This window comes from Culicoides brevitarsis, chromosome 2 (assembly GCF_036172545.1).
Source record: "Culicoides brevitarsis isolate CSIRO-B50_1 chromosome 2, AGI_CSIRO_Cbre_v1, whole genome shotgun sequence".
NCBI classification, from domain to species: domain Eukaryota; kingdom Metazoa; phylum Arthropoda; class Insecta; order Diptera; family Ceratopogonidae; genus Culicoides; species Culicoides brevitarsis.
In genome coordinates, this window is record NC_087086.1 from 19,268,409 (window position 1) to 19,285,732 (window position 17,324).

A 17,324-nucleotide genomic window follows, 5' to 3' on the forward strand; every position below is an offset into this window, starting at 1 on the left:
TAACGACTATATCTGTCGTAATTAACAATTATTTGTTAGTCGTTAAGAAAAGTTATGATCCTCTTATTATAAATAAAGTGATTAAAAAAAACGTAGAGAAAATAACAGAAAAACGGCTTTTAATTACAAAATCCAATTAAACAAGTTTTTGTCGTTGCTCGGTAAATATTTCTTGTTTTTTTGTTGTTGTAAAAAATAAACAACAACAAGATAAACAATTTATTCAGTACACAAAAACAGCTTGTTTGTAGATGGAAATATTCGCAGTTTTACATCATTTTCGCTTGTCTCACACCAACCAACTACTTGACTGACAATGTACGAAAGAATAAATAAAAGAATGCCTTTTTCTTGCTTGTCTACTCTTTTTTCATCCCTTTTTTCCGTGTTTGTTACCCTTATCATGAACGGCGACATGACACGTCCCGAACAAATTTGCAGAGACAAAGGAAAAATCGCGCTGTTTTCCGTCAGCCATGCAAAAAATTTTATAAAATTTAATTTACTTAGAAATAAAATTTTAGGAAAATATTTATTCGACAAACAACAACAAAAAAATATTAAAAAATGGACTAAATTTTTAAAGCATCAATGGAAAACACACGAAACTTGAAATTTCGGGAAATTTTCAAAAAATTCATAAATTTGAAAAAAAAGTGAATTTTTGGCATGATAAAATTTAAAAATTCGTATATTAAAAAAAAAAATATATATTATTCAAAAATTTATTAAAAATTAATTGAATTTATTAAAAAAAATAATTATTTAAATCATTTTAAATCATATTTTGTCAAAAAAAATATCGATGTGAAAAAAAGTAAAATTTTTGACATTTTTTTTCATTATTTTAATAATAATTATGAAAAATTTAAATTTTAACTTGAACCATACAAAAAAAAAACAAATTAATTTTTTTTGTTTTTCAGTTTTTTTTTCTTATTGAATATAGTTGAAATTCAAAAATTTCTATTTTGGTAGATTTCATTTAAATTTAAGTTAAAAATTTATTAAATACAATCAAGACCGTTTCATGTCAAAAAATGTTATAAATTACAGCCAAAAAAAAAATATTTTTGAATAAAATTTCACATTCGAAAAAACGACATATTTCCTATGTCCGTAAAAGCTTAATTTCTTGCATCAAGAATTTTTTTTCAAGGATTTGTTAAAATATTTTTCCAAACAAAATATTTTTCTTTTACTCTTCTCATGGAACATGTTACAACAATTTTTTCGCATTTCACTCAATTTAATGGAATTTTGATAAATTTCCTTTTGATGAAGATAAATAATAATCTCGTCGTAATAGAACAACGAAAAAAGTATCAGAAAACTTTTTTTTCCTTTTTTTATATTTTTTTAGGTTAATATAAATTTATAACAACATTCATAAATATTTTTTAAAAAAAGTTTTTCTTTTCAAGCCTCGACGCCATCCATCGCGTGAAGATACGTGAAAAACTTTTTTTTTGTTCATGAATTTTGTCATGTTTAATTTTCGCATGTGAAACATTTTTCCTCACGTAATATTTAATTATTTACAAAATACGGAGCCGAGTTTATATCGCAAAGTTTATTTTTCGTTACATCACATATTTTTGCATCATTTATAAAGTTCTGTTGCGACAATGAGCGACAACGACGACGACGACAAGTGACGGTATAAGTTTAATGTAAATATTTCTCTTTTGCTCTTGTTTAATTTACCAAAATTCAATTATGTCAGACGCACAATAAGTACGGGCGGAAAATGTATCATTCATTATTCAGAAGTGACTTAATGCTTCATTAACCGCTCATTGTCTTGTGGATACCGACAATAAAATAATAATAAAAGCTTTTTCAATACGCTCTCGTTCGCATTCAAAAAGATTTAATAAAATATTAAATAATGTCATACAACATTCACATCTTAATTGAAGTGTTTGTTGTCGTCATCGTCGTCGTTCTCGACTGTTGTTATATAAAGTGGGTGTGCACTTGTCGATATTTTCAAGAAGGATTGATTTTCTCTTATGTAATTGAGACAAAAACAGACGCACAAGAGAAGAGAGAATGAAAAGTGTCCTCCACTTCTAATGGCGTGTTAAATTAAATTGCACATTTATTCGATAATTGGAGATTATTTGAAAGTGATATCTTTCGAGAGATTTGGCATTTTGAGCTAATTATTTTGGACCATTTGAGATCATTTTACGTTCGAGTCCTCAGGTGAAGACGAAATTGTAAACAGAAACGTTACGTGAGTATCGTTCGAAGAATTACAAAAGTACTTGCAAAAAAAATGTTATAAAACGTGCGATTTTGCACAAACATTCCGTGTTGTGTTCTAGGAATTTTTTATAGAGACATAGGTAGAGAGATAATATTTAAATGCGATATTCTGAAATAAATTAAAGACTTGTTTTGATTTTTTAAAATTGAATTGAGCGCTTTTTAGACTAATTTTTAAAAAATAATTTAATTTAAATTTAATTTCGAAAATTAAAATTTGTAAATTATTTTTTTAAAAATTCATATATTTTTGTTTTAATTTTTTCCCAACAAAATTTAATTAATTTTTTAATTTAATTTATATTTTTTTCGAGATTCATACAGTTTTTTGTTTTTAAAAATTAATTTTCTAATTTTAAATTAATAAAAAAATTGATTAAAAATTAAATTAATTATTAAATTTTTTAATAAAAAAAATTCATATTTTTTGCTCAGGAATATTTTTTTATTTTCTTTTAGGTAATTTATTACAATTTTTATATTTTATTAAATAAATTTTAATTTTAGATTTTTTTCTTTAAATTGTATAAAATTCCAGAAATAATTTCAAAAGCTGAGATTTTTTAAAATTTTGGGTAAAAATTTTTGTGTTTTAAAATTATTGAAAATTTAATTTTTTTTTTATTTTTAAAATTTTAATTTTTTTTTTTTTGAAAAACAGACAAACACATTTTTTTTTATTTATTTATTTTTATTTTTTTTTTTTAATAAAAACGCTTCTAAAAAACACGATGTTAGTGGTGGTGGCACACGTTTTTCTGGCAGCACAAAAAAAGCGAATATTAGTATTTCATGTTTGACTAGACTGGTATGAGTTTGCTGCTCACTGCAGAAAAACAACAAATATTGTGTAAACTTGGATCGCAAACGACTTTTTTTTTTGGTGATTTTTTCATAAATAAATACGATTGCGACTGATTCCACCCTCGAATATGGCAAAAAGTCCGTATTTATTTTTTAACGAAAAGCTGAATATTGCACACCCCATTTACTGATTTTTTTTTGCATTGCTTGTACTCACGCGAGCGAAACGTGCCGCTTTCCAAATATACATCACATCAACTTTTTAAATGGATTTTATTTGATTCGTGTATTTTTTTTTTCGTTTCGTTGAAAAATTTATGATAATTTATATTGTTGTTTGATGTTGATTTTTTTTCGTGGCAACGCGTCATGCAACTTGCGCGCAAAAAAAAAGTTTAATAAAATATATTTTTTTCCATAAGCAAAATATTTGTTTACATTTTGGCACTATATGAGCGATATTTGCTGAGATATTCTTTCAAATGTGAATTGATGTGACATTTATGATTTTTAATATTTATTTTGTGTGTGAGGCGCGCAATATTAAAGTCGACGTTCACTTTTTTGGAAAGGCTGCTAAATGTTTGCTTAGAGCAAATAATAAAAAAGGAATGGCTGAGCTTTGGTTTTAGTCGAGACGTCCTTCGTAGTAAGCTAAGGTCAATATTCGAAAGGAAAATCACGTTTTTATATTTTTAATAAAAACTTTAAATCAAAAACAACTTTCAAATCTTTAAAAAAATGGTTTTAGCAAAATTAAAAAAAAAAATAAATAAAGAGAAAGACAAAAAATAAAAATTAGGGTAAATTACTTTTACCCAAAATTGAGAATTTTTTTTATATGCTCTTCTAAAAATATTTTTTCTTTTGTTTTTAAGATATAAAAAAATTCTCAAAAACTTTTGAAGATTAAAAATTATTTTTTTTAACTGTTTTTTTTTCAATTTTGTTGAATTTAATTATTCAGAAGTGAAGAAATATTTTTTATTGAAATTTAAAATTTTTAATTTCAAAAATTCAATAAAGATTAAAAAATTAATTAGGGTCCTCACATTACGTGTTGAAACTGTTGAATTGAATTAGTTTTGAAAGTTGTTGAAATTTGTTGAAAAGTTTGTATGGGATTTGAATTCAACAAATGTCAAAAGTTTCAACAGCAAAATTTTTGTTGAAACGATTGAAACTGTTGAAATGAGAATTTGTTGAAATTTGACAGGAGCTGTCAATTGATTATTTTAAGTATTTTTGTGTTAATTTTAAGAATTCATACAAAATTAGTTCATTTATGATGACTTAAGATAGAAAATATAATTATTTAAAATAAATTTTCATTGAGTCGCTCACTTATTGAAACTTTCAACAGTTTCAAATTCAATTCAATTCAATTTCAAAAGTGTAATGTGAGAACGGCAAATAATATTTTTCAAAGCATTAACTTTAATTTCTAGCAGATGATTTATTGATTTTCTTGATTTTTTTCAACACCCTAAAAAATAAATCATGATCTATTTTATGAAAATTTAAATATTCATTTTTAGACAAAAAAAATGTTGTTAAAAAATTTTCATTCAACTTTAAACCATTTTTAAATCCTTTCTTTCTTACTTTTACTCCCACACAATTTTCCTAAATAAAAGACATGACAAGCTCATAACACGAACTCTGACACAGTTATAATAATCCACTTACAAAAACACTCTGTCGACCATATCATTTAAATAAATTTACTGTCATGTCAGTGACTGACTGTTACGCTAACGAAACAGAAAAAATATTCCTTTAAGCACTTTTGCTCTATGGGCTCAAAGTTTTTTAAAGTTTTAAATATACAGCGAGGAAAAATTTTAAAATATAAAGTTTTGCTGGGAAAATAACTTTTTTTCTACCTTGCTCTTTGAATGGATTTGTGAACTTTTTAACATAATCTTTGATACGACGATGAAAAATAATCAAAAACTGAATAAAATAGTATAAAATTAGCAAAATTTGCGTGAAAAAAATAGGTTAATGACGAATCCGATTGAAACTTTTTTGAGTGTGTAGATTTTTTTGTATGTTAATTGAGGCTTTTTGTCGCATTTTCATAAATAAGACCTCATTTTCTCTCGTTAATGACGTAATTAACGCTCGTTAATTATATTTTTCTGTTGTAAAAAAAAAACTCATTATTCCACTTCAGGTACCAACTTCAAAAAATACTTTTGTCCAAAACAATGTTCTGCTAAGTTTATTAAATTCTAACGCTGCCCTGACTCCATTCATGCTCTGTTTCCCTCATTTTCCTTAATTCTTATCTTGGCTTCTTTTATTTTTATTCCATTCATAAGGATTTTGTGTTCCCCTTGTAAGCCATAAAAGAGTGAAAAGAAAACTTGTGGACCGCTTTAACTATCGTAATAATTCCAGATTTTAATGAGCCACAACTGAGCAATATAATGAATGATACCAGATTTTCTCTTCTCTTCCTTTGTGTTTTTTGTGCGGATTTGTAAAAAAAAAATCAGAAAAACCATACGAAAGAGAAAAAAAAGATAAAAAACTAAAGGATTATACAAATATAATGAATGAATGAAACAAAAAAATAAATTGAATTAGCGACTGTCGAACAAGATTATTTTTGCTCGGAATTTCTCGAGTATGAAAAAAAGCAAAAAATAAGAGGAAACAGCATTGCAGTACGTTTACTTGGAAATCTGTTTCCTGTTTGTTCCTTTTTTATTTATCATCATCATCACCATCACCAGTTTGTTCATGTACACCGACCATCAGTTGTGCAGTCATACGAACATAGCATACATCATAACGTTCAGAGGTGTAAAAATGATAAAGATACTAAAATTCTTTAAAATTTAATTTTTGGTAGTTTAAACTGATTTTTGTCTAAAAAATTAAAAAAAAATCTTGAAATTTTTAAAAATTGATTAATTAAAAATTTTTTTATACACATTTAATTGTTCTTCATCAGTGATAATTTTAAATTATTGAGTCAGGGCAAATTTTGAAATTTCAAATTTAATTCTTTAATTTCTTAATTTTTATTAATTTTAAATAATATTATTATTTTTAATAAATTAACAGTTTTATTTTTTTTTTAAATATTAAAAAAAATCTAAAATTTTATAAAAGTAAAAGTAACTTTAAAAATCGACTATATTGAACTTCAAAAAATTAGGACACAATTTCCTAAAGAATTTTTAAATGATTTAACAAGTTTTAGAATTCTGTTTTCAACTAAAATTTCATATTTTTTTTAACATTTTTTTTTTAATTATTACCTATTATTTTTTTTTCTTAATATTTATTTAAAAAAAGAAAACATATTTTTGATTTTAATTTAATTAATTTATTTTAATTTAAGATATTTTTAAAAAATTAGAAACTTACTAATTATTCAGCAATTTTTTTTAAACTCAGCGACTGAATAAATTTTTTATTAAAAAATTTCTTATTTTATTCCCTCTTTTGAAATATAGAGTTTATTTATTTGAAAATGTTTCTTCACCCCTGAAAACCAAAGAGAGAAAATAAAATAAAATAAAGAGAATCGTTGGAATTGAAATGAAATTTTTTATGACACCCAGTCTCGTGATAACGGAACGTTATATAACACATGGAACGTAATAAAAAGGCTTAAAAAATACAAATAGTGGTAATTACTTTTATTATTTCAAGCTTTTTCACTATTTTTCTCATGTTGGTCTCCCTTGTGTGCCGTGATGTGAGCGAATGAGTGTGTTAACTCGGGTTGATCGTTCATCGTGTCTGCTGCGATGACAATGACTAAGTTGTGAGATGGTCTTTTCGTGTTATATCATCACAATTATCACTGGAATGTTCTGCAAGCCGAGTATACGAGATAAAAATGATATAAAAATTCTGGACATACGAGAGAAAAAAATGGTTTGAGGCATGGTCGTTAACAAATAGTTTTAGCAAATCTCGACATTCTGGCATCCATTGTTCTCGTATGATGATGGATTGTTTTTTGACATGGAGAAAATAGATGTGGTTCGTGGCTTTTGGGATGCGGATCGGAATTTATCTGAATAAAAGTTAATTTTTAAGGACAAAATTTCTAGAAATCTTTTAAACGTTCACACATCAAAAAAAAAACAATTCCTGGTAATTTTCCTGTTCATGAAAGTCTTTTAAAAGTCTAAAACAGACGTTTTTCATTGTAAATAAGTTCGAGGTAAGACTTTTCATCTTGTTCTTTTGTTCGACTTACATGTATTTAATTGAAAACAAAAAAAAACTCATTTCTGCGAAAAAAACTCAAGATAATTGTAGATGACAACAACAAAAAAATAAGAAGTCGAACAGCATGAGAAGAGGTAATTTTTCAAACAAAAACAGAAAGAAACTGTTCAACAACAAGAAAAAGATTATTATTACGAGTATTAAAGGCAGTCTTTCATTCCGATGTTAAGGAGAAAAGTAGCACAAAAAAGTTAAATACGGAAAGTTTAAAGTCTTCTTTTTTCTTTTTGAAGTTTCACATTACCAACCATGGAGTGGATGGAGGTAAAGTAAGTTTAATATAAAATATAAAAAAATTAGGCTTGACCGCATTTTTTTAATTTAATACTAGTTTTTATTTTTAAAAGTGATTTTTATTTTAATATAGAAATCACCTATTGATTTAAAATAAATTTAATTTAATTAAATTAAAAAAAAAATAAATTAAATTAATTAAAATAATTTATTTAATTAAATAAGAATTTTTTTGATAGAAAATTATTTTTCAATGACCTATGTCATTTTACTGTTATTCAAAATTTTATCTAAAAATTTATACGAAAAAAAAAACAAAAATACTTAAATTACAAATTAATTTAAATAATTTAAAATCATTAATTTTACTTTTAATTATATAATAATTAATTAATTTAATTTAATTTTAATTTTTAATTAAATTAAATTTAATTTAAGTCAGAAAAACTTTTCATATTTTTATTTTTTTTAATGAATTTTAATATTTTTTAAAGAAATTTATTTTTTTTTATTTTATAATTTTTCTAAAAAAAAATTTTAATCTTATAGCATGCTAAGAAATGACATTCCCATAGAAAAAAGTTTTTCTCTTTAAAAATACGTCAAAAATACTTCTTTATGCTTTCATTCAAATGCAAAAAAAAAAAATAAACGAGAGAATAGAAAAAACTTGGATTACATTTTATTCATATTAAAGTTGAATAGACTGAAAAGAATGAAAGAAGAAATATGATTCATTTTTTTTTCTTTCTTTTTTGAATTCAACTGCAGTTGGTTGGTATCCAGTAAAAGACAAGCAAGAAAAGGAAAACATGGAAAAAAAAGTATTAAATACGAGTTCCTTGCTGTGTGTCGCTCGATGGTTGGAAGTGAAGGGTACATTAATGAATGAAAATGAAGTCAATTTGCAATTTTCTTTGGATTTTTTCTGCCTGTTCGAGGATTTTCTATTTATTTATCTTCATTGGCGACATTGCCAGATGCAAAGTAGGACAAAATTTGAATATTGGAGATTTTCTTTCTTTAAAAAAAATTGCGCTTCGATCGACAGGCTTTAAATGAAAAACGAGAAAAAAGACAACAAACTTTTCGCTTTTAATTTAATGAGACGTGAAGTTAATTAACTGCTCTTGTCGTTACAATGTTGTCACCTAAGTCGCTTGTCGAAGACGAGGCAAAGAACGTTCGAAGTTGCCACCGATGCAAGGTAATGAGGTGGTCGTTATTGCATCTCATTTTCACAACGACGTTAATTTTTTTTAATGGAATTTATTTTCACAGTGTTAAAAAATAAATTTTGTGAAAATTTAAAATAAATTCACGGAAATTTAATTTTATGGTTCAAATTCTTCAAAATTATTTTTTAATAAAAAAAAAGTTATTTTTTATAATTTAGAAAAAAAAAATTGAATTAAATTTTAATAAAATTGCAAATTAAAGCCTCAAGTGATTTTCGGAACAAAAAATGGTCAAAATAAATTTGCATAATTTTTTTCGCAGTGTAAGAGCATCTCATATTTACATTTAATAATAAAGGCAGCAACTTTGCAGACAATCTTCTCCCTTATTATTACATTCTCGTTCGGTCCTATCATTTTATAGTCAATCAACGAGTCTCATGCCGAGTCATCATAAAATGAACTGCACACACAGTAGTTCCTGTAATGCTTATAGTTTACTTGAATTTCATCGTCGTCGTCTGCGTAGAAATACGACGAAGAGACACAAAATTGGGTCAGATAATAAAATAATTTTATTTTAAATTATTATCGTCATTCATCTTGAGCTGCATTGCATTTCAGGTCATGTCGCTGTTGTTGGTTGTATTGCCGTATCAGCATTTGGCAAAGAAATCATCGAGTCAATATTTTATGCAAACAAGTCGTCTCCTCGTGCGGGCGATGTAACAATTTCCGCATTCAATTGATTTTTTTTTCAACACGCAAAAAACGATAATAACCATCAAATGATCATCATTGTCTTTCATTCATGCCAACTTCCTTCTGTTTTACTCGTAAGCCAGTCCCACAATTGTTATTTGTGTTATGCAATGATTTGCCCTAGGAGCGAAAATAGGGTGAATTTAAAAATGTAAGAATTTTTCTTTGATATTTCTCAAGTCACGTGGTTAAATTTATTACGTGAGTTACAAAAAGTTTTCTTTCGAAGAAGTTTTTATTTTTTTTAACTTTTCTGCTGATCATATTTTTTAAGGTCACGTGGTTTATTTCATTTTTAAACAAATTTTTCAAATTATGGGAATAACAAAAATTTAACCACGTGACCTACATTTTTTAATATTTTAATGATTTCTAATATTTTAATATTTTTAAAAATTCAATCACGTGAACCATTTAAATTTTTAAATCACGTGATTTGTTATAAATTTTTAAACCACGTGGTTTATTGAAATTTTCAAATTACGAAATTTGATATAAATTAATCACGTGACCTGAAACTTCTTATTCAAAACAAGGTAATGTTAATTAATTGGCATATCCTTAGTTAACTTAATTTCTTAAGCCACGTGACCACTTGAATTTATTAAATTTCGAGAATAAAAAAACCACGTGATCTGATTTTTTTTTTCTTCAAAATGGTGGTTTCTTTAAGTTTTTTACGAGATTTTAATAAAAATTAACCACGTGACCTGATTTTTTTTCTTCGAAATCTATATAAATTTTCCCCTTTTCAACTTAAAGGACATTAAGAGAACAAGAGAAAAGAAAAACTGCAAATAACATAAAATTGCATAATATCAGACAAACATTCGAGTGATAAAAACGTATTTTTCTTTCGACACCAACACCATCGAGTAGGATGAGTCGAGTATCGATAGAACGAAATACGGAGGAGGAAAAGACGAAAAATACACAAACTGCAATAATGCTAAATTGAAAATTTATTTGCGTAGCTTTTTCCTTGTCTCTGGATATGGCTCCGATCCTCTCGTTTCACATGCAAAATAAATAAATATCGAAGTATTTTGGTGTTTCTAATGCATCTCTACAGAGCTATTTATTGAGCAAGAGAACTGGAGAGAGAACGACATTTATCAGACAAATGTGTTGTTATTTGAATTTTTTACTCGAAAAATTGTAGTAAGTAGAATAAGACGAGGATTTTTCAAGGAAATGCAATATTAAATGCACATGCGGAACTTTTTTTTTTGAACAAAATAAATGTTTTCATTTTTTTTCTCTTCTTATAAAACGTTACACCGGATAAACTCAAATTTGATAAAAATGAAATAAAATTGTTTGTCGATTTGTCGAGTGTTTGTAATGTGGAAATGTTAAAATAAAATGCATTTTGATGGGACATTGTGCGATGTGAATGGTGATGATGATGAGGATGGGAAAATAAAAATAACAATTTGCTTTGGAATTGAGTTTAATGTAAATAATAAAACGAAAAGTTAGAAGTGGGTTTCAGAATTTGTACGGTCAAATAAATTGCGTTTCATATGAGGATTAAATATTAAAGTCCGATTGAAACTTTAAGTAGAGCTTTGAGGTAGTTAAGGGGATTGTAAATGAATTTGTGGGTAAATTGTATGTTGTTTTGTTATTCATTAATTGAGTATTAAGACTATATAGAAATTTGTTTTGTAAATTGAACTCCATTTAATTTATTATTTAAGATTTCTCGGAAGGATTGTGAGTTGTAATATTTTAAAGATTTGATGGACTTTAAAATTTTTTTTTCTACACAAAAAATTTTTTCTGCCTTTTTTCCTTTTTTAGGGTTTTTTATATATTTTTAAAAAATAATTAAAAATAAATTAAATAAAAAAATTATAAAAAAGTATTTTTTTAAAATTTTTACTAAAATAAAATTAAATTAAATTAACAAATTAAAATTATTTTGGTGTTAAAATGATTTAATTTTTTAAAACGAAATATGATTTTTTTTCCTAATTTTAATTAAAACTTTTTTAAATTTTTTTAATAAAATTTTCAAGCAAGAAAAAATAAGGAAAAAACTCAAATATTTCAAATTAATGATTTTTTTTACTTTAAAAAAAATCAAAAATTTACCAAAATCGATTTTTTCAAATTATTCTCCAATTAAATATTTAATAAAATATAAAATATTAAAAATCTAATAAAAAAGTTGACCATAACCATATTAATAATTCAACCATATTAAATTACATTACCATTAAAAATTATCTAAATTGTGTCCCTTTTTCATATCTAAACGACCTTCCTTACCTAAAGAGCTTTATTTCTCTTTTGTAAATGTTTTTTCAATAAAATTTCCCAAACAGCTTATATAACGTGTTGCCATAACATCTCGCATTGAAATTGTAACAAATTCCCTTTTGAATCACACAAAAACCTTTTACTGCTAATTGACACACACAGACAAATCAATTTATGCCGAAACTGAAATATATGCCTCGAAATGTAATTTCCTACCAAAACAACCGTGAAAAACATTGCTTTACAATTTTATTTCATTTTAATAAAAACAAACAACCGAATTCCACATAAACATATATCACCGAAAAAATAAGTGTGTCGATGTTGGCGGTACCATGCCCTGACATCGAACGAAATGTTCTCCAATAAAATGTAATGCAATAATAAAATAAAATGATAAGCCCCAAAAATAGAAAATTTTCCACAATTTCGTTTTTTTTTTATTTATTTGTATGGACGACCGAGTAACATGACTCGTCTGCAAGTTTATGTGTTTTGACTGTTAATTATGGGATGCGGTGAGGGCAAAAATGTAACAAAGCTGCGGGACAAGTAAATAAACATAAAATCGATTCGACATCTGGTTAATTGTTTGTTTTGTTTCATTTTCATTTAATTAATAAACAACGAGAGTAAGTAATAAAATCCTAAACGAGTAAAGTTAATTTATTTCGCAGAACATTTGATTAAGAGCTTAAATTAATGTTTTTGCGATGAAGAGAGGTTTTCACATAATTTTTCACACTTTTTGGCGCTAAAACCGTCAGACCCGCATATTTTCGCAGCAAGAAATTTTAAAGCAACATTTTTGACGACAACGCAGCCTGAGGCACTTTTTCTCTCTCTCTCTCTCTCGTGGCACGACCTTTTTTTGTGTGTTTGATGCTAATTTAATAAATTTGCCTAAAAATTCACGTTTTCGTGCATTAAAGACACGCAAAAAGCTTTTTACTTCAAAACGTGCTTTTTTGAAGTAGATAATGTACGAGTTCCAAAAAAATTCCCGATGCCATGAAAATTTTGAATTTCATTTATTTTTAAATGATTTTTTTTAATGTTTTTCGATTTTTATCAAAATTTTCAATTTTTTTTTATTCAATTCGGGCTCAATTATATTTTTTTTAAATTTATATGTCTTTCTTATAATTTTTAACACGAAATTAGAAGATTGAAAAATTATTTTTTTTTTTTGTTAATTAAATTAATTTAAATTTTTCATCTAAGTGAAAACATCACTAATTCCTTACAAAAAAATAATAATAATAAAAATTAAAGTATAAAATTTTATAAATTATTTAAAAAAATTCATTTATTAAAATTAATTATTTAATTTTCAATGTTATTAACATTATATAATTAAATTTAATAAAATTATTTAATTTATGAATTTATTTTTAGCACAAATAAATCCCAAAAAATTTAAATTGAAATAAAAAATTTCCAAATAAAAAAAAATACGCGACGAAAAAAATGTTGGTCCGCTAATTCTATCACAATTGTTAAAGCAATTCAGAAAATTTTTCGGATATCGTTAGTGAAACGACGAGATAACGTGAATTGATGAGGTCCTCTGAGAAATGAAGTTCAAACAAAATTTCTTAAAAAAAAATTTTTTTCCTCAGAGATTGAAAGTTTTCTTGTTTCCACCCGAGAAAAAAAAATGATTTGCATAACGCGAAATGAAAACGTATCGAACACATTTCCAAATGACGTGAGAATGAGCGATGATGAAATAAATGAAGTGTGTGGAATGTTCTTTGATTTGCGTTCGAACCGTTATTTGCGTACAATTTGCAGGAAATATTTGTGTAATCAATTGGAGCATTGAGGTTCATGTCAAAATATTGCTGTCGCAATGAATTTTAATAAATTTTTTTTATATAAATTTTTATTTTTGATGTCCTTGACGGAACATTAAACAGCATCTGCTGAAATTTTCTCTTAAAATACTCAAAAACCCACACATGAATCAAGTCGACATCCTGTTTTAATGTCTCGTGTAGCAAAGAGCTATAATAAAATTAATGAAAATTACTGTAATGCACTTTAATGCATTTCCATCCACTTTTCGTGCAACCACACACGTTCCATCGACACATCACTTTCTCTCTTTCTCGTCTTTATGGCATTGTCATTTCCATAATATATTAAAAACATGCCATAAAGACGTAAACAAAGAATTACACGGAAATTCCAACTGAGCATCTGTCGCTATATCCCGAGACTGGTGGCGAGTCAGTTTGTACGTTTTTATTATTTTATTTTATTTTATTCTATAAAAATGAAGCAAAAGAATGCACGATCGTTCTTCTATTTATGTAAGGAAAAAAAGCAAGTGAGACAAGAGACAAAAAAGAGTACAACAAAGAGAATGTAAAAATAGACTTAAATGCATTTCCTTTTGAAATACAATAAAAAAAAAACCTCTTTTTTGCTTTCTCTCGCACATATTTTCTCTATTTTTTCCGTATTTTAATTTTCCGTACACACAAAGACACGAGAAAAATCAATGAATGGATGGAAATTTATTATTATTACAAAGATTTTTCAATCATGTCGTTTTCAATGAATATATTTCGCGATAGATGAAACCTTTTTAGGTGCATTTCCGTGAAAAATAAATATGTTAAAAAACTGTCTGTCTGGCAAATTTTATTTTAAATTATTTTTATAAAAATATTTAAATTATTTTTTAAATTTTAAATTGATTTTATTTTTTTAAATTTTAATTAATTTTTATTTTTTAAAATTTTTTAAATTAAAAAAAATTAAACTTCCTAAATTTAAAAAATTATTTTTACTTTGTATAAATAAAATAAAAAATCCATTAACATTTTTATTTCTAATTTATTTTTCTACGTTATTAAGAATCATCCCGAAAATCAATATCTTAGTACTAAAAGAATATTAACGACTTTAATATATTTTTTGACATAAATCGTGTTTGTCACAATTTCGTCCAAAAATCATATAAACTTATTTATGCCGAAAAAAAAATGTTTTTCCTCCAAATCTAATGTTCATTAAAATTCATGACATGTCCGAAAAAAAATTCTTGAAATTTTTACCAAAACACGCTTATTTCACTCCAAATCTCACACAAAACTTCCTAATTTATTTTAAAATATTTTCGTCTATTTTTCGACATCTACATTCCACTGACATATCACAACAGGGAACAGATTTAATTAATTTTTTGCGGCATTCAAGGTCCTTTCTTTCACTACTCAAACATAATTTCATCAAAAGGATCAAAGTAAAAATTTTTGAGTGCGACCAAATCAAATATTACAAAAATAAAAAATACTCACCGTAATAATTTTTTTATTTTATTTGGAGGGCTTGTCGTTTTATATCTAATGTACCTTAAAATATTGTATGTTTTTTTATTTCAACATTTATTATTTATGTTTACGAAAGTTAAAGCGTTATAGACACAACAAACACTTTTTATGTTCTATTTATGATTATTCTGCTCTTATTATTTTTTTTTTACTTTTTGTATTTTAATATTTTTTTTTTTGCGAAAGTTGATAACCTTTGAGTAAATAGACAAATTTTATTGTTTCACACAACAGGTCAGGTCTTTCAATTGTCGCGTGTTTTATTTTGATTTTTATTATTTACTATTTCTTTTGATTTTCTCAGAAATTATTTTTGGAATATTTTTAGACACCTTCACTCGACAATGCACGACAACGATAATAAATTGTGTTGTAAAATATTCAAGATAATTGTAGAAGCAAAGTAAATAAATGTTTTAGTTGAAAGTGAGCGCGACCGCACGTGCACCAACTACGCTGGCCAATTCTAGACTGAATGTGGTGTGCACACGATCCCAAGTCTAAACAATTGAAATGTATGAAATTTTGCGAGTGCTGTTCTATATGTGCAAAAAATGAGTGAATTTCTACTACGGTGTCACTATTGTGTTGCCATAGGATACGACAAGACAACAAATTTCGTGCTACTGGGACAAGTCACAGTTGTTTACACGAGGATTTTAGCTATGAAAGCCATAAAATATTTATTTGCCGAGGTTTATGGATGGCGCCAAGGAGAAAATGAGGAGAAATTTTGACGCATGTCAAAAAGTAGCCAGTTGGTGGAGAAAAAAAAATTATAAACAAACAGCTGAAAGTAACTTTCTATAAGCTCTGATGACGTCCAAAACGTCGGTAAATAACAATGAACTTCCTCTATTACTGCTCGTCAATTGCATCATCAGCACAAACAAAACTACAGAAAACTAACACGTTCGTTATCTCATATTCTCTTCCCTTATCACTCGACAGAGTAAAAACTCTCACGAGTCTCAAGAATGCATCTTATCATCATGACATGTACCGATTTTATATTTACATGAAAAAAAGTTCCATTATTGCGCCTCGAATTATCTCTACAAAAATGAAATAAATTAAAAGTTGATTTTGATACAAAATGAGGAGAAATGGCGTATTTTTTAATATTTATATTAATAGCACATCAAAGGTCAAATATTTTATTTATGACTATAACTAGCTACGTTTTGTTGATAAAAAGAACAACAAGGAGTGCAATCGTCAAAGTAAAAAGTGAAATAAGTCATGCTCGCTTGTCTCGTGGTCATAGATACGGTAGATGTTTACGGACCAAACACATGTTTCGTGTCTTGTTTACTTTTTATGAATGAAATTGTTTGTGAGGCACTCATTTTAATGTGTCATTTCCCCTCAGTTTTAAGGGTGGTAGTACGATGAGGGAGTTTATAGTGACGTGGTCAGTGAAGGTTTGAATGCGATTTCTTAGAATTTAAGAGTTCGTTTTAATTTTTTTTAATGGAGCTAGATCACAAATTTTTTTAGTTCTCTTGTGCTGAAAATCAGGGCAAACAAAAAAAAAATAGATAATGAATTATGGGTCCATGCAGCAACCAATTTTTTGCGCAGTTTTGCCGTTTTTTTTGCGTCAGAAGCTCGTCTCGAAATTGCGTTGATAATTTTTTTCTAATTCAACATTGATTTTATTTTTTCTATTATAAAAATACAAATAAGTTCATTTCTATTAAAATTAATTTCAAATTAATTACTTAGTTCCCTTGTTTTGAACTGTCAGATTCTCGGGTTTTTGATATGCAACTACTGACCAAGTTTGATATAAGGCACAAAAAAATTATTAATTTAAGACAAAATCAAAATTTTCTTCTCTTTAAATTTCTAAACAAGAATTTGCAAGGAATTATAGACCTGTTAATCAAATATTTCGAGTTCTTTTTGTCTAAATTTAACAAAATAAAAATTGAAATCATCTCAAAATTTAATTAATTTCACGTGCAAAATAAAAAAATTAAACAAAATGAACGTCGCAATGGTACTCTCCGTACATAAGACATAAAAATTTCTAATAAAATAACCTAAGTAAAGTTGCATGACCATTACATTTTTTTTAAACAGGTCTCATTAATTTCTTTGAATTTGGATATGCACAATCCCCGATTAGATGCTGTATGACTTGCACAATTTTTACGGCTGTAATAATAAATAAGTCATAATAAATCGCAGACTC